This window comes from Poecilia latipinna, unplaced genomic scaffold (genome assembly GCF_001443285.1).
Source record: "Poecilia latipinna isolate Pla-1442-1.1 unplaced genomic scaffold, P_latipinna-1.0 Scaffold600, whole genome shotgun sequence".
Taxonomy (NCBI): Eukaryota; Metazoa; Chordata; class Actinopteri; order Cyprinodontiformes; family Poeciliidae; genus Poecilia; species Poecilia latipinna.
The window spans coordinates 224,608-247,409 of record NW_015113216.1 but is presented as its reverse complement, the minus strand read 5'-3'; the positions used below and the strand labels follow the sequence as shown (position 1 = coordinate 247,409).

At 39.8% G+C, this 22,802-nt stretch overlaps 1 protein-coding gene and 1 long non-coding RNA gene across 14 annotated transcripts in view; one reads left to right on the top strand and one right to left on the bottom strand.

The window, feature by feature from the left end:
* Window positions 1-6,089: 6,089 nt before the first annotated feature.
* mef2cb (myocyte enhancer factor 2cb) overlaps window positions 6,090-22,802 on the top strand; it is an 82,853-nt gene continuing 66,140 nt past the window's right edge. For 3 of the 13 annotated variants that reach the window (XM_015042731.1, XM_015042730.1, XM_015042726.1), the window contains exon 1: window positions 6,666-6,968. The gene's annotated coding sequence lies outside the window, so the exon portion shown is untranslated. Of the gene's footprint in view, window positions 6,619-6,665; window positions 6,969-19,516; window positions 19,753-22,802 lie in introns of those variants that run through there. The other 10 variants (XM_015042735.1, XM_015042729.1, XM_015042736.1 and 7 more) reach the window with 7 other exon arrangements.
* Window positions 11,170-16,656, bottom strand: LOC106953750 (uncharacterized). The gene is made up of 2 exons (XR_001426251.1): window positions 11,828-16,656; window positions 11,170-11,763 (listed from the first exon to the last, which is right to left on the bottom strand). It is a non-coding gene; the product is annotated as an uncharacterized LOC106953750 (long non-coding RNA).

The window sequence follows — 22,802 nt, the reverse complement described above, 5'->3', positions numbered from 1 at the left end:
GGCAGTCCTGGAGCGCTGGCTATCTCACTTATTATGATGTTATGTTACTGTTTTAAAACCGTACCTGGTAGCAGATGTGCAACGTGTAATGCAGCTCACTTCAGGTTGGCTACAGGAACAGAAAGCACAACTAAATGACCACCTAAAATTAGCTAATTTCTTCCCCAATGTTACTGTATAAAGAGCAGAAAGGCAAAACGGTGTAATATTCTATGTAATTATCACCCCAGGACTGCGACTAAAATTAGCCAGAATTTATTGTACATTTTTAATAAAGTCTTTTTTTTTTTATCAAGAATGCATGTTATGCATTTTTGTTTGTGACAGTATTAAAAATCATGGTGTTTTTTGCTAAAGGTTATCATGCTGTGAAAGTATGACATGCCTTCAGCTTTCTATGAAAATAGATAACAATCGGTTATTGTTATTTGTCCTGGAGTCATGGTAACAATTATGTCTAATTGTTTACCAAAAAAAAATTACTTACTTTCATAATACACATTTGGTTAGGTAAATTATCATGTGGTTAAAAACCCCCCAACAAATTAACAAACAACATAGCTATATTGCTTCTTTGTTTTAAAAGAAAAATTGATATAGAACATTAAATTCATAGTTTATTTAGATATAAATCCCACATTCATAGAAAAAAATATCTTTAGCTTTTTTTTTTTAATAGGAAGAAAAAAGAAAATCATTTGATCACAAATGTTGTTGTTTCTTACATTTTATATTAGAAAGTGATTAGCTCCATGACTTGAGTGAATCAAAATACATTTTTATCACATTTACTCCTCTAATTATAATTTACAGTGGTAGAATTTCTAGCAGCACAATTACTGGTGATGTTAACCTCTGAGTTTTCTTATCAATCTTATTAATAAGGAGCTTGAAATCGTATTAAATGCAAGGCTTTGCAAGCTAACAAAATTAGAAAAAGCAGAGAAAAGGAATTCTCTCTCCTCTGCAAAGTGTGACGTGACTCCTAAAGTGGGGATATCTCTCCAGATGTTTGGGTTGAGCATGTCCTGAATATGTATGCTAAATTTAACAGGATGGGTAAAAGACAATTCAATTAAAAAGTGTTTCATCCCTGCACAAAATCAAGAACTACATAATTAAATTGAAAATACTAAAGCAAAAATGATACATTTTCATAAAACTCAAGAATAAAATTTCAGGAGTAACAATTTGTTTTACACATGCTTTTACACTGAATAATATGCAGACGCTTGACTGTAAAAATATTATCAGACACCGATATCTTCTAAAAGCAAGAAAGAAAGCATGCAACAAAATTCAAACCCATGTGCAAAAGGGAAATCTATAGCTTCTCAGCAGAGCCTGTGAGTTAAAATGGCCTGCAGGTCTTTTTGTCCCCACCGAGAAGGCTTTGGTCGTCACGTCATGTAGCATCAATCTACTGTCAAAACACCAAACGTCTCCAAAATTCATTAGGGAAACGAGCGCAGGAAACAGCGACTGAAACCTGTAAATACCAAGTGAAGCTGGGAGCATCCTCAGACATATCCGACATACAACAAATACTCCGCTCGTCTCCCAGAGCCTCTGTAATAGCCGGCTAATTCTCAGGAGCGGCGAGGCAGAGTGCTTGACAACATCATCGACTGTGACAGGCAGATTGTATTTTCACGTGAGCGTGATCGACAACAGATTGCACTGAGCCTGGGCTGTTCTTGTTTGCCCTGGAAATGTGTTTGTGTTTATCTTTTGCTTGAAGAGAGGCATTCCTTTCCCTCTCTCCTCCTCCCTCTCTCCCTGTTTCTCTGTTACCAAAAACACGCATTTTTAGATGAACCACTCCGCGCGTTTGCGTGTGTGTGTGTGTGTGTGTGTGTGTGTCAGAGCATCTGTGTGTGACACAGGCTGTAAAGTGATTGCCAGGAGAGGCTTAAGAAACAATTCAAGCAAGATCAATATCAGCAAACCGCACTTATGTGTTTGACTTAACATCCAGTTGCAGTTTCCCCTGTTCTCTTTACATGCCAAACCTCACAGTAAACTACATTTAGCTGATGGCCTGAGGAGTGCGTGTACATGCTGTGACATATTGTAATTGCATAATTGTGTTGGCAAACTGTAAAACAAATTTTATTTTCCCCCCATCGGGCTTTTGATGCGACTGTCAAACCCACACTTGAACACACTCTCACACTCCCTCCTCTGTATGTTAAGCGCAGCCTTATAGGAGTAGGAGGGAAGGATGATCTGGGCCAAGAAAGTTTCAGGTGAAAAAAAAAAAAAAAAAAACTATTAAAAATAGTTTGACATAGTATACAAAATTCACAGGGATAATTCAGAACTTTGTCGGCAAGGTTTTGTTAGCACATTATAAGGAATCAATATCTCACTTGGAGTAGATGCCTCTCTAATTGTGGTCATTTCATATGAATCCTGATTATATGGACATTGAGGCAAAAGCCACCACAGAGTTGGAGAGGGGCCAGGACCAGTGCAAACTTCTTAAAACAGCTCTTGAACGAGCTTCAATCTTAAAAACGTCGTGGAGGTTTATGCAAATGCTTTCTCATTAACCTGTAAACTACTGTTATGTTTGAATTGTTTACTGACATGGGAAATGGAGCCGGGAGTCTGTATGCTATCACTGATCCCTTTTTATGAAACACTTACTAGCAGCTGAACAAATAAAGTTTTTCCCCAAACCCCTGAGAGTAACTATTTGACTGAAAGGCAACATAGTATAAAGATCAATAAAATATCTCTGAGTTAATCTGCTATTTCATCTTGATCCCGCACTGCTTTACTTTTCTAACAGACTGTTACATTAATCAGAAATGTTTTGAATGTCCCCTTTTAGTACGTGTTTCACAAAGGAAATCAAACTCCATTTCTAATGTAAATAATCATTGGCTTATCTGTAAATAACTGCTCAATGCAAATCAAATGTGACAACGGATCAAATTTTTCAGAAAAAAAGCATTTGCATAAACCACAATGACATGTTTGAGACTTGACTTGATCCTGGACAATAAATATTTAATTGGTTTTGGCTCCTTTTGGGCAATCTGGTAACTTCTAACTAATCTTGATGTGTGCTGTATGAAGACGTCATACAGCAGGATTGATTTTAAGTGCTTATAACTATTTAGCAGAATCTCACTTAAAAAAATAAATAAATAAATTGAACTATCCCTTTAATCCACAACTGTTTGTACCCACATATGTGTCACAAGTTTTACAGATATCTCAGCTCAATAGCAAATGTAATACATACTGAAATACACAGTACGATAAGATTTTGATTTGGTCATGGATCTACAGTGTTCTTGAATTTTAAATATGCAGTGGGTCTTCCCTGCTTTGCATTAAGAGTAAGAGCACTGATAAAGCTGGATGTATGCCTTCATTGTAGTTTTACAGTTATGCGCCCCTATATGAATATGCATGAGCTAACGATCACATTGTTTTAATGATTTTACACCATTCAAATGTATTCAATCCATAGGCTCCAATTTATTCAGACGCCTGCATGTGGTCATTATACATACACGCACACATATATATTTCAAGGGAGAAAGCTTTTAAAGTATATTCTCAGATTCACTGGAAGGTTCATACTTCCTCTCGTCGTGTCTCTGCACTTTGTTTCTCTCTCCAGGTGCCGTTAAATGACAACCTCAAGCATTGCGGTGCAGAAAGGACCCCTCCAATGAGCTGCTGGCAGACAGCGTAGAGAGCAAGGGGGACGCAAGACAGAAGACGAAGGAACGCTGAATGTGGGAAAAACAAAAAAAAAAAAAAAAAAACACCTATGCACGTTGATGTATCCCTTATCGTGTCTAGTCGAAACAGAGGTCTGAAGGGGGAGAAAAAGTGTCTGCGGAGGTTGTGAAAACTGTGTACTCATTGTTTCCCTTGCTATTGATATCTGACATGTTCACATTATGAACTCAGGGTGTCTAACAGACTACTCCTTATTGATTATCATAGAGGACCAGGGTCCAGAGGAAATGCTATTAAAGATTAAAGGGTCATGTGATGTGAAGGTGGCACACAGAGTTATCAGACACCAGAGGGTTCAGTTACTTGCTGTAATGTCCATCCGTCAAACAGATTAGCCGGCTTGATTTATTTATTAACCCTTGCTCCCCACATTTCCTAACTTGACTAACTAGGTGGCAAGATTGCAGCCTACAGTCCACAGAAAGGCAAAGAGGGACTCACATTTTGTGCATTAGGCTCATGGGGAAGGACTTACCTGTTTGGTGTAGATTTCAGAGTGTGAATTGATACAGCAAAATACAATACTAAACTCAAGCAAAACCAGGGTGTCACAGATATATTTTACAGGCGGCATTACACACTGAACCAACCAGCAACCATAAATATAGTGGATATTCATATTATAAACATGTGTGTGGGGGTCACCATATAAACTTGTAGTCTGTTTATGGTCATCTCCAGTTGTCAGGAGGTGGGCAAAGAATACGCCTTGTAATATATTATTGCTGAACACTGCAGTAGACAATCAATGATGAAGGCTAAACTCAGCCTTGGATCAGCTCTAGTTCAACATCTATACCTAGACTGGACAACGCGACACTGAATAATTCTATACAGTGTTTGTTTTTGGCATTATGACAACCTAAAATCAAGACACATGAGAAACACAGCACAATGCATGTTTTTGTCAAACATCACCAGAAACTTTAACTGTATTGTGTCATGATGTATGTTATTTATTTTATTTTCTTAATGCAGTTTGGATGTGTAAAGCCTCTACGTGGCAACAAACAAAAATTGACATTCTCACCCAAAAATATGGTCAAAATGTATTATTGTTTCCTCACATATACAACCGCCACTGAATGAGAATAATGAAACTATTATTATAATAAATCTAGGTATTTAACAAATTCTATTGTACATATTTCTGCACAAAGCCACTGCACTGTCTGTCTTATCTCCAGTGGCGAACTTACTGCTCTAATTGACACTAATAGAGTGGATGTTTGGTAATCATTTGGCTGGGTGGTTCAAGAGCTGGTATTCTCCACGATGCTTACTCACTGTCTGTGAGGGCTTATCTGCATGAAATAGCTAGGACTTGGATAGATGGAAAGAAAATCTGAGAATGTAGACGGTCTTTCTATATCCAAAGAGAATCATTTCCCTTAAGACATACCAAAGGATTTGACTTTTCTGTGTTAAACAGTAAATCATTTAGTTCATAACTTTACTTTTCTTATGAAGTCCCAGAAAGAAATGTTTTTGTTTTTTTTCCCCCTGCACTATCAAAACCAGCTGTTGGCAAATATTGTCTTTGGGTAGATTTTCATCAGCATTTTAGGGTTCAAGTTATCTAAGTTTGCCGATAAAGTTGTCAAATTTCAATTTTTGAAATGTACATGCTCAAAAATTCTAACATTTATTGAGATTAATATATTCATCTTGTTTGTTCAGGCATTATAACTGTTGCCTAACTAGTAAAATCAGATGGCATTACTGAATTGCTATAAGCTTCTAAAACCTATTCTTAAGAGAAGAGATGTGCATGTTTTATCGGAAAACCAATGGATAAGATAGGCAACAACTATTTCCAATTTTGACTTCAGAATTAGCGCCATCACTAAACTAGCTAGATACCCAATGAAATTCTTATTTCAGCACAGATCCTATCTAAACCATTATTGAACATTGCATTTATATATAAAAAAACACAAAAAAAAACACACTTGATTAAAGTTTCTGGTGATTTTCGTGGGTAAGGTTTAATACCCTCCGAAACTTATTTTTACAGTGCATAATAAATGAGAATTTGACTAAACTGACGTCTGCGTACAAATAAAACATAGGAAGGATGTATCATAAAAACTATAAACTTACTTCAGATGGATCTATTGATATAATTAATGAGTATTACTGGATTTACAAAGTAATGCAGTAATGTAAACAATTGTTTGATTTTAAATAACGGCTAATATAATTAAAAACATACTTTTATAGTATTCTTTTAATTTAAAAGGCATGTACAAGTCCAGAAACCTTTTTTTTTTTTTTTTTTTTTCGCTATTTAACAAATTATGGTTGATTTCCAATGAAAAGAGTAAAAAACTAAGTTTCCCACAATGAGCACTACAACTTCGGCGGCTTTTTAAAAATAGACTGCAGACGCTCTCTCTGTTGGTTCATTAGTTAAACTAGACATCAGCCCATCATCTTCCTCTAGTGGTCCTCTCGGAGCAGTTAATTGTGTGTCCACTCTATCGGGACTTCCGTGATAATAAAGTATTAAGAAACCATGCCTCGTTCATTAAAGTAGAGTGGGGAAATGTGAGACCGCCCCCTTTCAGGAGTCAAAAAAAAAAAAAAAGAGAAGGGGGGGAAAATGATTATTGCTTCTCGCACAGGGTTGGAGAGTAGAAAGGTTTCAGGCAAACATTCGGTCTGGATTTGAGGGAAAGACAGAAACAGCGCTCTCAGCACCAGTGTCAGGCTCCCAGACATCCCGCACTTCACCGGCACCTCCCTCCACCTCTAACACCGAGTCCTGCTCCTCTCACCGGCACCTCTTGGAGGGAACAGCCGAAGCGTCCTCACCGCCTCCAGAGAAGATACTGTCCGATCACAGAGAGGGTGGGGGGAGACGCACACACAGAGCACAGAGTAAGAGTGAGAGAGAGAGAGAGAGAGAGAGAGAGAGAGAGAGAGAGAGAGAGAGAGAGAGAGAGAAAAAGAGAGAGAGAGTAGTTTGGTTTGATATTATACAGACTCCTACCACGTACTGTACGTTACTTTTTTTTCTTTCCCGGCGCCGTCTTCTGCTAAGTTGCGCTCCTGGATTTTAAGTGCGTCTCAGCGAACTCCGTCCCCCCCCATCAGGCAGCGGCTTCACTCTTCCTGTCAAACAGCCGGGCCAAACAACCGGCGGACCCGCTTGTTGTTTCTTTCTCCTCACCCCGAAGAAGATTTCATACCAAACAAAAGTAAGTACCCGCCGCGTTAACACTTGGCACCCAAGAAGTGCAGCGTCATTTACATCTAGATATCTTTATTTCTAAGGGGAAAGTTAGCGGCTCTATTTTGACGCGCGCAGCTCGTCAACAAAGTGCATTAACTGCGCGTATCGATTGGTTGTGACCTCCGCCGGTGTCAACTCTGTACTACCGTTACAAGGTGACATCAAATAGCTGGTTATGTTCTATTAGAAAGAGGCCAAATGAGTTTCATGTCATTGTTAATGTTACTGTTGTGGTGACCTTGTGCAGCTTTGTAGAGTCCACATGCACAAAACCACATAAAGTGAAATGAAGCGCGTTCCTAAAAATATTATATACAACTATATAATATAAATAACAGATTCTATAGTCATAGATGGAGTATATATATATATATATATATATATATATATATATATATATATATATATATATATATATATATATATATATATATATATATATGAAAGTCACAAAATATTAAATAAACTTTTAGACCAAGTGGACAAATTGCCAAGTAGGCTTGAAATTTTCAGCGTATTGTGCATATGTCTATCTTTTTATACACGTGTAAGCATGCCACGCCACAATTCATGGATAAAAGTGCAAATATGATGGAGCTAGAAACTGTCCTTAAATAATTTCAATACAACAAAAGGATTTTCGTATTGCAGCAGGACACAGTTTGATAGACTTACTTGGGTGTTAATTTATGCAGAGCTACAGAGAACAGTTTTGTAAATCAGTCCTTTCGGAGGGTGTTACTGATGTTCAGGCTGAGCTAACAATTCCTTTTCTGTGACTTTGTGATTGAGACTGACTTACTGTAACCACTACAAGGAGTGTGATATATTTACAAGGTGAACACAGTTGAGTCTCCTGTGGCACAACTGAACCTGTTGCAGTGAGAGGATTAATAAGGACAATATAATTAACTTGTGGCAACTTTCACAGGTTGACACCTCAGAGTGGAATTAAACCCCCTGCACTGTTTGTTTCATTTTAGAAGTGTACGGGCTCCATGCAGAAATATGTCATGCTAAGTCTAAATCTAAGACTGTGAGAAAAAGTTGATATCTAAGTACATTTTCTTATATTTTAACGTTGTGTGAAAATACGGTGGGAATTTTACCTGCAATTTTATACTCAATATAATTTAATAAATACTTAAAGTAAAGGAAAACTGTTCTTCAAAAAAATAATAATTTTACAGAAGTTTTGAATTTGTTTGTACCCTGACTTACAAACTTAAAGAAATATAAAACCTCACCCCTGAAAGGAAATATTCTAAGTTGACAAATTTTGCAGCATGTCGGAGCGGCTTATTGGTTCCTTCTAATGCGCACTACATACCTTCAGTCAGTGCACAGTTGTTTCTTGCCGTGAATTCAAAAACAGAAGAGGCACTTACTCTCTGTTTAAAGTATCCTGCATTTAAGAGACATGCTATTTTAAAAGGTCAGCTTAAATTGCTCATTTTTTTATTTTGACCCACCAAAGTTTGCCATCTTTTTTAGTGAATTGTAATCTTATCAAAAATATACACTCTTTAGTCACAAAGATCTTACACGTGGCCTTCCCTCCCCTGACCATTGTCAATGAAGCTGTTCTGTGTGGCCTCTCTGGCCTGTTGCTCTCTTGGGATTAAGCGTTAGGTTAATCCGCTCAGAGGAAGGTGAGCACTCGCATGTGGACCTACGATTACACACAGAGGACTCCTGTCATCCAAGCTCTGTAATCTCAGAGACCCTTTACACACACACACACACACACACACACACACAGACGTCTGCTGCGAACAAGCACGCGCGAGTGCAAAGATGAAACCAGGTTCTCTGTCTGTCCTTCCCTTACACACACAGACACACACAGAGACACACACACACAGACACACACACACACACACTCGCCCTTTTCTGCATCAGAGGACACATCGACACCCACACTATCTGGCCCGCGCTGTAGTTGCTTCTCCTGTTTAGCTTAAGTCCTTCCACCTCCTGACAAATCATTTGGGATTTTGAACGCCGATTCACAAAACCAACAGTGACAATACACTCTTACCCTTCTCACAGAGAGGGATTAGAAGGTCACGTGTCCCTCTGATTGGCTGGGGCATTGAGCCGATTGTTAGGGCACTTTGCTGTACACCAGGGGCTCAGCGGAGCTTTAGTTAAGTGAGGGGAAGGGACACTTTGTATTTCCAGCTTTTGAAAGGTTTTGCCATGTGTTTAAAAAAAAAAAAAAACTTTGGCAAAGTCTGCAGTGACCGGACAGATCTTCATTAGTTTATTTGCTGTCTATGAGAAGTGAAATATAACGAGAAAGTTATCTTGTAAATACTATAACATGTTAGCCATTTTTAGAAGTCCCACTACGCATGCTGCTCTGAGCAGAGACATTTAATATAGCACAAAAGGCTCAGTTCAAGATTCCCTCATCATGGAAAACCAGATCTGTGAAAACATTCTTAATGAAAACATCAAATGTATTTATGTTAAAGCAAATAGTTTAATAGCGCCCTTTTTGGTGTGCTTCAAAGTTTTTTTTTTTTTTTTTTTTTTTCCCTAATGGTTTCAAATATTTTGGAAGGAGTTTGCACAGTTTGCACAGTTAAACATTCATTTGCAGATTGCCGGCTGGCAAGATCTAGAGGGAGATATTGAGAAACTGTAATTGGACTTCGTGCCCTTTGGCTCAAATGAAAAGGTAATATGAGAGTCAATTGTGGAGAATTATATTTACTCTAGATCATGAGAAAAATACCTGAAACAACTGAGAATTGTCTCTTTATATATATATATATATATATATATATATATATATATATATATATATATATATATATATATATATATATATATATATATCTTGAATTAAATTTTTAATGGAAGTCTTTAATTTTTGTTTGTCGGCAAGTGAAAGTTCTTACAACCATATGTGTGATTTTTTTTTCTCTTCATATGCTCAAGACACGGTTCTTCTTCTTCTGCAGTTTCCATTTGTTTTTGTATTGTTTTATAATCGCGCGGAAAAGTGTCCGGCTGAACTTCAGCATGTGTTTATTTGTTAATTTTCAACACACTCTCCTCTCCTTGTCTCAAATGTTGCGAATGTTCAGAATCTCTCCCCACATGGATCCTTGCCTCACACAAACCTCATCGTTGTTTCTTCATAGGAGCCTAAAATCACGCCACACAAAAAAGAACTTAAAGAAGTGTCAGTAATCTAAATAAACAATTCACTTCTTGGATGTGTTGAATGCATACATTTGAATATGTCCTGGTTTTTGCATAATAATCCAAAGCATTCTTCTGTCTCTATCTAGTAATTAGCAGTGACGTTCAGCAACTTTCTCTGTATGTTGTGAGTGGATGGATGGGGTGGGGGTGGTGGGGGTGTATGGGTGTGTTCGCTGGGGTGTTAAAGATCACAGAGGAATATATCAGCCTTTGATGTTTAATTGTATTGTAAAACACACTTTAGAATATTTCTGCATAAAGTAGACTTCTGGCTGTGCTGTGCTTTGTGTTTGCTGTTCTGTGTTTTGTGTGTTTGTCTGTCTGTATGTGTGTATGGGTGTCTGCGCAAGCGCGTGTTCGACTTTGCGTCTTGTCTCCGCGTGTTTATGCATCAGAATGTTTGTGCCTTTTTTTTTTTTTTGTCTTAGTTTTGCGAGGTTGTTGTTGGTGTATATTCAAATCAAAAAGCGTGTTGTTGTTTTTTCTTTCTCCCCTTTCTTCTCACGCTGAAGAGAAAATGATTTGATGTCTGGGATGATGGAGCAGTCTGGAAAACAGTGTCAATGCGAGGGGCTGATAAGGCAGACTGAGAAGACTGATGCTGATGAAAACAGACACAAACAGACGCGTTTGAGGTTAGTTAGGAGTTGAGCAACAAAACCTTCGGCCTCCGCTCAGGTGCACGTCGTGAAAGAGCGATGCCTTCGTGATGTCATCCTTAGCACCCCGATCTAGATGAACAGGATGTCCTGCCTTCTTCATCCTGTTTCCTGTTTCCTGCCTGCACTGTTGGTCATTATTAAAGCAGCTGCCTGCTGGGTGGTCTGCGCTCGGCAGTGCTGACCACACAATCATATCGTCAGCTGCAGCCCACCTAACGAGACGCTCGAGACACCTCACCATACTTGAGGCCAGCTCCCTGAAATATTTGGACAGTGAGAATCTTGGGAGGTAAAAAAAAAAAAAAAAAATCAAAAATAGGGGGGGTGAATGATAAGTTATAGAGAAATATTTAGAGTAGAGGAGATGTAGGGTTTCTTTGTTTAAACACATCTTACTGAAAGCCTCGATATCAATACTGAAATGATAAAGTCAAATGTAAATAAGAACAAAACTGTTTATACATTAGTTCGTATGGTTCTTGAGCATGAAAATCCTGCAGTTTTCTGTTGGGAACAATTTTACCGATTTCACCGATAAGACATTTTTTTGTCCGCAATCGATTTATTGGTTTTAATTCCAGTTTTTTAAGGATCACAAAGGATTAAAGAAAATAAAATGTGCAGCAGGATGTTTGTTTGTTATTTTTTTTTTTTCTGTTGCTATAGTAGTTTTGAGTTCAACCGATCACGAATAAATAGCTAATCTTTATCTCGTTTTTCCTAAGCAAAAATGCATAAAAGTACATGCGGTTGGTTCATATGGTAGAAAAAAAAAAAAACAATTTCTCTTTACCTGCCCTTCAGGTCTCTTGTTTGCAGCCGTTTAGTTATGGTCCGATATGAAATTCTTATGGCAAGCTAAACTCGTCTAATAATACCCTAGTTAATTAATAGATTTAAAAGAAGCATAATAGATAGAATATTTTAAAGAAAGAAGATAAACTTTTGCTAAAATTATATCTTCGTAACAGTGATGGGTGGCACTAGTTTCCATACCATATATTAAATATTTAATGCCCCCCAAAAATTTGAAAGCAAAGGAAAAGCATAGAAGTCGTCTTTCAGCCAGCTAACCAACGGTGCAAAGTAGCAGGTTATGGAGGAGCAGAGCCGTGTTAGTCATTGAAGAAAAAAAGGTCTTTTGGGTCTGATTGAGTGGACTTCACCAGGCAGAATTTGTGTAATGGAAAAGTTTGTGATTTGAAACCAGTTTCTTTCAAATCTTCAGTATACCACAATACTAATAATCAGGTTCATGCCTCGGGCCGATCAGGGGGAAATTGGCTGATTTCAATCCTAATCCATCTAATTGCTGCTAATTGAGTAAGTAGAACTAAAGACTTAATCAGTGCAACTAAGTGTTATTTCTTTGACCACACAGATTTTTTTTGAGAATAAGTTGAGAGAATTTCCAGGGGGTTAATTAATGTGGGGGTGAAGAGAAAGAAAGTATATCGTATTTCAAAGAACTGTACCTGACCTTTAAGTATTAAAGGGCCAAACTTGTACACCTAAGATATTTTTACCTCTTTTGGTGTGGGACACATTTGGAATGGAGCCAGTACCAACAAAATTAAAAGAGCTGGAAAGACAGAGAGAGAGAGAAAGTAAGGAGGGTGGAAAAAAAAAAAAAAAAAAACAGAGACGTCTTCCAACGACTGTAATTTATCTTTGTCACAACTGCAACATAGCCGAGTCATTCTGCGAGAGTCCGGCGAGACACACAGAGGTAGCTCTGTGTCGTGGCCTCACATACGCTCACATCCATCTGAAGCCCACGCTCGGTCGGCTGCCACAATCCGCGGCGCTGCTACTGCTGCTGCTGCTTCTGCCACCACTTCTCCCCATGCTGCTTGAGAGCTTTGAGTTGCAATACAGAGTATTTTTAGCAGCTCTTGTGTGCACACTGAATTCACAGGAAATTTACTAAGTCATTCTTTGGTGTGAATCTGCCCTCTTGTCATCAAACAATGCACCACCAAAATTTCGGCCATCGGCACAGGTTTGCACTTATGTTTCTCCGTGCGCCAGGACAGAATATTAATCACGTTCCTTTCTCTTTTAGATACTTGGGAAATCATATCAGGAAATTTACGATTCTGATCCAAGGGAACTCTCTTATAAATCTCTTAACACTATCCCTGGTGGCAGGGGGAGTAGGGGGGGGAGGCTCATTGGGAGAAAGAAAAAACAATATTCAACAGCTCACACACAGAGTTCCCACTTTTTTTCAGAGCACACAGCTTAACCAGACGGTGTACGGCCAAAGTCCACAGAACTGTTCCTTTCCACTGTCATCTGTGACATTCCCAACCAAAAGGCCAGCCTATGTAATGATGTGCAGCATAGACCCGTCGAGACTACATACATCACTGAGCTAGCAGGGAAAAAAGGCAAAGAAATGTAGGAAAGGAAGTGAGCAAGATGAAATATATATATAAAAAAAGAGAATTAAAAGATGAACAAAAGCATATCAGAATTCAAACTTTATAAGCACAACAGCATACAGCGATATGGAAGTACCCTGAGGGTGGGGAAGAGCTAAGCGACGCCTACCGCCCACTCCTGTTTCTTTTTTCTTCTTCCTTTTTCTAAAAACTTTCTTTTTTCTTCTTTTTTTTTTTTTTGCCTGACTCCCTCTGCCCCTTGATGTATGGCTTTTTCCTTACAGTGGCTCTTCCAAAGTGCAGCTCGTGATGTCATTAATTTTATTCATACTTTATAGATGCTCTGTCTGGGAAAAAAAAGAAAAAAAAAGAAAGAAAAAAGATAGAAAACGAAGAGGGACGAGGCGAGAAGAGAGTGAAGAAGATGGAGAGAGAGAAACTGAAAGAGAGAGGAGAGGAGATGGCGTTGGAGAAGGAGATTTTCAGTGCAGTTGCATGTATAATAAATGAGGGGGGCACTTTGTTTGAAACTCCAGTCCGAGTGCTTTGCTTCAAGGTTTGCCGGGCCAGAGCAGGGTGGGTCGGTAGGTGGTGGGGGGCGCTTGTGGTCTCACAACAGCCACTTTCTTTATCCTGCCAGCAGATGCTTTCACCTGGCACTGCGGTTGGACCTGGTGGAAAAACAAACAGCCTTGTTTATTTGGCGGAGAGAGATATGCACAGAGTAGTGACAATGGAGCAGGGGATTGACTGAAAAAGGGTGAGGACAGGGTGAGGGAGAAGGAAAGAGATGAATTCGTGTAAGAGCGCCATTTGCAGTGACAGGCCAGACGATCCTGAGGAGAATACTGGCACCTGGCCCACACTTCCTAAACAGTCCTGCTACTAAAATAGTTCAGCCTTGGTATTGACTTTTCTCCCCTATGTTTGTGTGTGTGTGTGTGTGTGTGTGTGTGTGTGTGTGTGTGTGTGTGTTTGCGTGTGCACGTTTGCTGAATAGGACAACGTAGATGGTTTCATTGTCTTGTGAGGACTTTTTCGCTTTCAGCTGTTTACATGCATGGGTATTTTTCAGCTTCCTGTGTGTTTGTGTTCGGAAAGCATAAAGGGAGTCTTTATTTGTCCCCTCTGTCATCGTTGCTGATAAAAATGGCCTCTGTCTTTATTTTTGGCCAGGCGCTGGACTCACGGTTTTATAAATAGCCGAGGAAGTGCGGGGGGATACCTGTCGTGGCTCCAGCCTCCCCTTCCAGTCGAGACCCAGTTCCCCCACGTCACATCCATCCACTGCCGGCCCACTTTGAGCAGTCCCCTCCAACCTCACCCCACCCCATCTCCTCTCAGGGGCCAAGCAAACAGGATGGCATGCCGATTGGGAGTGTGAGAAAGTACCGAAAAACATTGAAGGACTTGAAGTTAGGCCTGAAAAGCCTTAGTTAACTCTGATATAACATAGAAACTAAAAACTTCTAAACTAAAAAGTTTAGAAAATTGAAGGTAGGTTTTGTAAATTAGAAAAAGCCCATGTTGCTGTAAACTTGAAGAACAAAGAAAAAAAAAAAGCTCAGCCCAGTAGCATGCTTACAACTAGCCAGATGGAACCTCATTTTAATCAGGTTTTTTGTTTTTTCAACTCAAAACAACTAAAGTTGCTATATGTTATATTCACAGCTATTAACCGTACTTCCAGAAGAGACTGTGGTTTTCCAGGTCTCATACTGGTGTGGAACTGGCATGGTAAGGCTGGATTGATACAGCCAGTAAACTCCTATAACAGCTTTAGCATAGTAAGAAGGATGTTTTTCAGCTGAGAAAACATTAAACTAAACAGTCTTCTGTGAAATACCAGACGGTTAATTTTCCTCAACAGTGTCTTACCTGATTTTAAGATATTAAAGTTTCATACAATCAGCTAAATGGGGGTACAAGGAAACAACAAAAAGCCATTTTATGCTATTGGAGTAGAACGGCCATAAAACACCGTACCCTCTATACTTTACTATCTAACATTTATTTTTTAAAGGGATTATTCTCAGTCAAACTGACTTTTCTGTCTTTATTATGCGGGCAAATGGCAGTCTTCTTGGTTAATCCCGTTATTCTTCAAAGAGCACCACTTCTCGACCATGCCATCTAATTGTTGAAGCCACATTATCACCCTCTGCAGCTCTTTTTTTTTAACAAAAAAAAGAAACGAGTGTCATCTTTTCTGCATCCTAGCCCAAGATATTATTCTCCAACTAAATGACTGACACTCTGCATCTTGGCCCTCATAATAGGGGCTTCATAATCATGTTATGAGTGGGCCAGAAAGAGAGAGCGAGTCTTTGCAAAGCACTATGCTGCCCTTGGTGGACTGTCTCTTTACACTGGAAATGAAGAGTGCTACCCCACAGCCCCCATTTTCTCTGTGCAGGGAATTGTGCCTCCTCCTTTTAATGTGTTTTTTGACAGCTTAATATGATAACCAGGCTACTTGTTAAAGAAACCTTAGATTATTCTCATAGCAAGAACATGTTTTTTGTTTTTTTTTCATCCCTTTCCCATGTTCTTCAAAATGCTGCTCCACAAACTGTCGATGACCCAGTTCTGAAGAGGTGGTCGAAAACAAGTAAGAGCAAAAAAGCAAATAGCACAGGGAGAAGGAAGAGAGGTAGGGGAAGGAGGTACTCTTGGGAAGTTAACTCAGGTGCTTTTCTTTCTTCTATCTCCTTCTTGCTTCCTCTTAAACTGAGCGACCTGCCTTGTGGGTCTCCTCTTCCCTGTAGCCTAATCGGAAGAGAAACGCTGGGAACGATAATGGGGATTAGCTTGCACAGCTCGCCGGTTCCCCCTCGGTTAAGTACACGTGTAATGAGTTGTTTATTTGGGATAATGCTCAGTAGGTGCAACAGAAGCCCAGTGCCGCTCACCTCCCTACTCTCCGTTTCACACATACACACTCAAGCGTGCAAACACACACGTATTGGCATGTACACGCATGGGGCACACATGCATTGTGTAAACCAGAAATGTACCTGGTGTGAATTGTGATGCGTACAGACATGGACCAACTTTAAATAATAATTCACACATGATCATTCTTTTGAGCCCCGGTAAAATCAACTTCCAACAAAAGAAATAAAAATTCAGCAACGTGTTCAAAGTTCTACTTTAAATGATTACAAGAAAGTCAGACTCTTTCAAAGTAAAATGACAGCAAAAGAGATATGGACATATGCACAGTAGCCCCATGTATAGTTTTGAAATGTGCCATAAATATTGCATGCAGATTCATGCCCAGACTGGGTTCAGACTTAGGGTAGAGAAAATCCATTTTTGTTTGTAATCCAGTTTTGGAAAAAAAAAAGATATATATATATATATGATCTGCAATTTAGATCAAAAATCCATTTTCTTTTACTTAGGCTGTTTCTAAGTAAAACTTAAACAAAAAACAGAAAACAGAAAAATGGTGGTTGTTTTCTTCTATTGATTTCCATGCGTAAACTATATTTTTATGTTTGGAGCAAAACAAACATTTCAGTTTGGACTCGGTTTATATTCAGCAACACCCCAGACTTCCACTAATACACCAACCCTTACAAATTCCCACACACAGCTGTGATGCAGGTCACTTGGTAAGGAGAAAAATGGGCAGTTTGTATTTGGAGGACTGAGTTAAGGGGGTGTGTGTATAAGTATTCCTGTGTGCGAGCGCTCATGGATGTTCTCAGGCCTTCTGGGGGTCAAAAGGCCGGGGAATTTTTCTTAGGGTGAGGAGAAGGGGAAGGAATTGAATGAGGGAAAAGAACCAAAAGGAGGAAAGGGGGATATGTTGTGTGCCCACCAGCCTCTGCTTCTGTCTGTTGCTCTTGCGTACGTACATGAACTGGGAAAAACTGTGTTGCTTAGTGTATGGGACGTGCTCTGCTATCATTGATAGGGGGGTGTCGGGTGGCGGTGGTGGAGGGGGGTTGCAGGCGAGGTTATGTGAACAGTGCAGCTGTGCTCGCAGCAGAGGGATTTGAGTGGAGAGTTGAGGCGAGGGCGGGAGCTGGGGGGGTGGAATCGAGGCACCCAGGTCCTTCACTGAACCACTAGATTGTGAAGCAGATGAGAAAAGAAAAATTCAACATTGCAGCAACTTGCCGCTGCCCCCTCCGTGCACTGATATTCCATCCCTCCTTTGCTCCCCCACTTTGGGCCTTCCTATCCCAAATAGGAAAAATAAATAAATGATGATGGATGCTCGATGGCAAGGATAAGAGTGCCAGAGAAAGAAAGAGGAGGAAAAAAGAAACAGTTATGATTTATATACAGCGCTCATCAGCCAAAGGAGCTTTTCCTCTGTAATAATCATGATTATAATTTAGATTTTGTCGTCTTTTAGCATAGGGGATTTCCCCGCAACGCTAGTGTTTGAGTGAGATTTTGAAATCTCTCAAATTTGTTGAAAGATCCCTCCCTGCCAGTGAACGATTTCTTCGCCCAAGAAGCCAGATCCACCACATAGCGAAGGATGGTGGGGCATACGAAAAACCCAAAACTCGCTTGTCAGTCCATGTGATCAGTCGCTGTAGAGACAGGGGGGAGAGAGAGAGAGAGATAGAAAGAGAGAGAGACAAGGCAGAGGTGGCTGAGAGACGACAGAACACAGAATGGCATCGGTGCGCGATGCTAATGCATTCAGCCTGCCACCGTATCCAACAACAAGGCAAAATATCACACGACTCACTTCACAAGATGTTCCTACAACAACAACAACAGCAACAGACACGTAAAAGATTGCGCGCTCGTAGAGGCACGCACACACACACACACATGCGCGCGTTTTAAAAACCAACCATGAGAAACACGATTTGAAAGCAAACAAACAAGTCACAATGTAAGGAACTTGTCTACGACGTTGTGACAGAAAAATAAATGCAAAAACACAAAAAAAGGGGAAAAAAACCTTTTGTTTCATGAGAAAGGAGTTTAAATGCAGGGGTGCAACCACACGTTTACATTTTGAGATGAAACTATAGTTTAGAGCAAAAAAAAAAAAGTAGAGGTTGTTGGCGTATTCCTGTAGAAATGGTAAGTGTTGGGCTAAAAATAGAGTGTGGTCAAACAGTAGTAGCTTTGGCATGAGGGGGGGTTGATACAGCAGCCTTCATTGTAGCCACATCTTTAGAGTAAAGGCACTCTGCCAGAGCTTGTAGATTCAAAGCAGTAATTTAATATTTGTTTGTCTCTATTATTTCAATCTTCCCCTTTCTCCTTCCCCAACTCTCTCTTTCCTAAAGGGTGGGAGGTGAGGGGGGTGAGTAACAGCGCGCTTTATCAGATTACTGGGTCTGAGGTCTCTTTTAAACCTCTTTGCCATCTTGATGTTGTGCAGCTGTGCAGACTCTTTAATCACACGCTATCTTTTTTCACTCACCCTCTCCTCCTTCTCCTCCCTTCTTCTTGTCCTCCCTCCCTCCCCTAACATATGTTAATTGGCTGCTTTCTGTGACAAATTACGAGCGCTCACTTTGATGAGGTCGGGTTGTGATGGCGCTGGGAGTGGAGTACAGTGGAGCTGCCAGACCCTCACCAGTTCACCAGTCGCCCCCACCCCCCGTGCCCTCCCTCCATAACCACTCCAAAAAGGAGCGCGGCACCCAGCCGATGAGTAATGATAGGCTTGGACTTGGTCTGGCCTGGCTCGAGCCTTAGTGGGGGCCACTCCCCTAAACAGAGGCTGATCTGTAGGTACCGTATGCCGCCACACGCCCTCCGCACGGCATGCACAACCTTTCGCCTCATGCAGTTCGCCACTGACTCTCCTCAGGGAACTGTAACACTCTAAAAGCACCATGCTTTCTTTTAGCAGACTCAGTTTGACATTATCTATAGCAAAGATTTTTAACACAATTATTTTATTGCTTTATTTTTGGTTTGTGGCCAAATTGATCTGAAATAACCCATGAGAATAACATAATTTGTAGACATAATGCTCCCACCTTACATCTTGAGTTTACGCTGGTTGGTGTGTGTGCGTGCGTGCGTGTGTGTCTGTGGTGAGGGGACATTGCCTGGAAGCATTAAACCAGCATTTCTTAAACAAACAATTTCAGTGGACCAATTTCTTTTTAATGATGCTCATCGTCAACAGGGAAACAATGTTCACAATAATCAGCTCAATCATTTGCTGTTGAAAAAAACAAACCCTCTCAACTGGTTCTTTTGCTCTTCCTCTGCCTCACAATCCCCTCTCTGCCTACTCTGCGATCTAGGTTACTTGGTTTCCTAGTGGAGCACAGGGACCAGAGGAGGGGAAAAAAAGGAAAATCAGAAGGTCGAATCTATGAAGGACATCCTTGTTGAAGTGTGCAACCTTCTACTTCTCTGCAAATTACCCACACACTGTGCATAGACTGAAAGCCGAGTGGCGGCACTCTTTTCAACTCGGCAAGGCTGCGACCGATCGGCTCCAGGCAAAGCTGTAATGGTGTCCCAGTGGCAGAAAGAGGTATCACTTGATTTCACTGCTACATTAAGATGGTCATAACTTCAGAAATAATCAATTTACATCATAGATTCACGGTAGAAACCAAACTTGCTGATGCAGCCCACCAAGAAAGATTAGTAAATTCCACAACTTCCTCATAGATCTGCTAGTCTACGCTAGCTGATATTTAACTAGTCAACCCAAAAACAGGAAATATGCCCTTCTTCTTTTAGCAAGCATGCAAATCAGATAACAGCCCACAAGATATTCCATACTTCCAAAACCAAAAAGCAGAAAGACTCCTTCCTCATGTACACTAAAAGACGGTGGTGGAGAGACGGTGAACAAGGCTGCAAGTGGTTGCTTGAGGGTTAGCCATGTTAGCATTAGCCTGCGGGCCCTAATTGAGGCCAGGAGGGAACATTTAATAATTGCTGTCATAAGATCAAATTTAATTCTCCTCTCCTCACTGCTACTACTGCTGTAGGGTAGAGTGAAACAAATTGTCATCAGAGATTTCTAAATGAACAAAGCTTTTAATTAGGGTGATTAGAATACTGTGGCAAGGAAAAAAAAGAGTAAAGGGTGGGTGTGTGATGAAATCATCAGTGGATTGTCTCAACTCTGATGTCTGATGGTGATATGGTTCAGGGTGAAGAGGTGGGGTGCTGAACCCCAAGCAAGCAGGCATGTATTACATCAGCAAACTCTTTTGAAAACTACCAATAGTGCATGGCGAGATTTTTCAACAGACCTTGACTGAAGAAAACGACCCCTACTGTTCATTGCAGACCTGCAGATTGAACATGACTTACTGTTCAGAAACCACTTGCAGCATCCTTGATGGTTTAGGAGGCTCCACAGAACCGAGCAAGTGCAATCTCATTATCTGAGAATGATTTTCTGCAAAAAATGTTATAAGCATATTTTATAGCAGGTAGACCTATGCCATCTAGTACAAATCAGTACAATAGGTCCCATTTAAAGGAGAACACTTAAAATGTTTTTCTTAAAAAAGGTTTTTAAAAATAACGTGTTCTATTTTTAATAATCTTAAAGAAGTGCAGAATAATCTAAATTGAGTAGGCGTTACAAAACAATTATATATATTTATATGAACAATTATATTTATGTATGTGTATATAAGTAATTATATTTATACATAAACAATTATTTAACATAAACTTTCTAGATTTTACCTTCAGTTGTTATAAAAATGCTGCATATATCAAACAACTTAAAAGACATTTTACTTCATAATTTGACGCCTTGAAATTGGCCTCTGTCTCTTTAAGAAGCTCCCACTCTTTCAGATGCTCCCTTTTAGGACATCATCACAACAATGCTCCTCCATGATGTTGTTTACAATCGCTCTTAGGAGTATTGGACTGAGAAGTAGTTTGCATGATAAATTCAGCTGCACAGTTCCACCAGGTGTTTGCTAATTGCTGCGGTCACTAGTCTGAAGGAGCTGTGTGGTGGAGGTGCAAGGTGCTGGTACACTGTGGGGCAGAGGCTGAGCTTTGGACTCCAGCTCCAGAGCTTTTGGGTGAGTGAAAGCGGTGACCATAGGACATTCAAGGATTTCTTAAATAGGCATGACAAAAAATCAAAGCAGCACCCCAGTTGTGTTAACCCTCTAGCCCTTAGTGGCTAACAGTTAGTCAGTGGTTGTATTCTCACACTGCTTATATATCTTATAAATCATCCTGGAGGCAAGCTTATGTTTCATAATGGAGTGTTGTCAACCAGTCTGACGAACATTTTTATTACTCATTTCCATTAACACAGCAGGGTAACTCAAGGATTCTTCCTTTACTTTTTCAAAATAAGAATCTTAAACATACAGGTGTCAAGCTTAAAGCTCTCAACTTCATATCTGCGGTTCATAATAATAGCACAGACTTCCTTTACCAGAGGAAGTCAACAGGGTAGCAATTTGTGGACAGCGTTCACTTAGATAAGAAATATACTGAAGTTTTAATATTGTCTGGCCCATGCGATCTTCTTACACTCCTATTTGACTTAACGAATGTGTGGACAGCTGCTTGGATACATTTTGTCATCATCAAGAACTTTTAGCACTAGGTCGTTCTTGAGAGAGGTCACAAACGAACAACAGCTTTAACCAAATAAAGTAAATCAGATGGAAAGTATCACAGCAGTATAAATATATAAACTTTACTTGGAGAAGCTTCTTTCTGGATTCAGCTATATCATTGTGATGTAGAAAAGATGTCAGAATTAATATTAAGAATTCTGTTTATGTATTTTTTTTTTTACTAATAAACAAGATGTTCTTAGAAATGTCTTTACATGGCGTCAGAATGTATTTGGTTATAGAATATTTTTGTATAAACAGAAGTTGTTGGAGATGTGTCTAACGGTCTATGAGCAACGAGGCCTTGGCTTCATTTTTAAACCTCAGACAAAAACATGTACATACACACACTCTCCATCAGCGTAGAACATTGGTAACATCCTGAGACATTGTCATACTCGGCAGAGTACATAATTGGGTGAATATGTCAGCGCTTTGTGTTCTTAGCAACATGACTCCCGGCTGTTCTTTTGGGGGCTGGGTAAAATTAGTGAAAAGTTTGCTGTAATTTCACTGCATTGGTCTGATTTTGTTCTTTTAAGAGGAGTGGAAATTTTCTCACTACTGCATCCAAATCTTTCTGGCATAGAAGCTAATGGTGTACATTTTCTGTTCCTGTTCCTTCGGCAGTCGGGTTACACCTGGGTGCCATGGTGCTGCTCAGGCTAACATTTAAAGTAAGTGAGTGGTTCCTACTGACTGTAAAGTGACATTAAAAAAAGGGAGTGACAGAGAGGAAGAAGTGACAGAAACTGCTGTGGTGTTGAAAAAGTGAAACTTGGTGAAACTATTTGTGTTTATAGATCAGATGTGATCATTACCACAATCAGCACCACTTCCATATTCAAGACCCCTTCGATATTTCAATAGCGCCAATCACATTAATTAAATATTAAGATTATTTTCATTTTTATCTCTGCTGTATCCCTACGTGTTGTCTAACTGCTGTCCCCTCCAAAGCAACTGGAAT